This window comes from Propithecus coquereli, unplaced genomic scaffold (assembly GCF_000956105.1).
Source record: "Propithecus coquereli isolate 6110/MARCELLA unplaced genomic scaffold, Pcoq_1.0 Scaffold17, whole genome shotgun sequence".
NCBI classification, from domain to species: Eukaryota; Metazoa; Chordata; class Mammalia; order Primates; family Indriidae; genus Propithecus; species Propithecus coquereli.
Genome location: NW_012141635.1, coordinates 8,131,702 through 8,133,095, shown reverse-complemented (window position 1 = coordinate 8,133,095; position 1,394 = coordinate 8,131,702).

The window sequence follows — 1,394 nt, the reverse complement described above, 5'->3', positions numbered from 1 at the left end:
CAGTCAACCTGAATATGACTTTAAAGTGTTTGATAATTGCCTGTTTTCAGACTCGAACACATGGTGGCTTTTAGTCTTTCCCTTCACCTTTCCCCATGTGAATGAGAACTTGACTGGGTTCAGAATTTTTAAATCACAACCTTTCCCTTAAAACCTCTTGTAACAGAGCTTTCATCCTCCTGAACCAAGAATGGATTACAGCTCTCCTGAGGACACTGGGAAGCACCTTAGCCCTGAGGGGGGCGGAGCAAACACCTTGGCAGCTGGAACCCAACAGTAGGCACCTGGAGCTGCAAACAGCGCCAACCGTTTACCATACGGTATTTTTATTTTCTCTGCAGCGCCATGTAACAATGTTAGAAAGTTCTCTATAGCTGTGGTCCCCAACCCCAAGGCCGCGGACCGGTATTGGCCATGGCCTGTTCGGAACCAAGCTGCACAGCAAGAAGTGAGCGGTGGTCCAGGCAGGGAAGCTTCATCTGTATTTAGCTACGCTCCCGGTCCCTGGCATCACCGCATAAGCTCTGCCTCCTGTCAGATCAGTGCGGGCATTAGATTGTCATAGGAGCATAAACCCTACTGTAAACTGCGCGGGCAAAGGATCTAGGGTTTGGGCTCCTTATGAGAATCTAATGCCTGATGATCTGAGGTGGAGCTGAGGCAGTGATGCTAGCGCTGGGGAGCAGCTGCAAATACAGATTATCATTAGTAGAGAGGTTTGACTGTACAATAAATTTAATACACTTGAATCATCTTGCAACCATCTCCCTACCTCCATCTGTGGAAAAATTGTCTTCCATGAAACCGGTCCCTAGTGCCAAAAAAGGTTGGGGACGGCTGCATAGATGTTGTTTTATCATTTTATCTTTTTTGTAGTTGTGGAAAAGTTAAAAATCCTGACTTTTTTTTCTCATTTTCATTGCATCTAATCATTTTCTTCATCCTAGATGCTTGTATGTTTCTTCTTCATTGTTCAGCATCCAGACTTTTATCACATTATGTCTATATGCAGTTCCTTTTAGTTACAACTCATGAGGCATTTGAATCTACAAAGTAAGTTTATTCTTTGGTTTGGAATATTTTTTCTCATAATACTTTTGCATATTTCTTCTAGGTCATTTGTTCTGATTCTTCTCCAGAAAACCCAAAAAACAGAAAGCAAGTTTCTATATTCTATTGTCTCTGTTGTTTGTCTTTTATGTTTATCCGATTTTCGTTAGTTTGTTTTTACCTCTTTTTTCTTTTCTGCTGCATTCTAGGCAGCTTCCTAAGCTGACCTTTTATATAATCCTTGATTTCCTACAGTTTTAGTGATTTTCTTTAGCTGGTCTAAAATGGCAAAAAATTATGTTTCTAGTTTTTAATAAATTTTATAACTATTTATTGTATCTAAC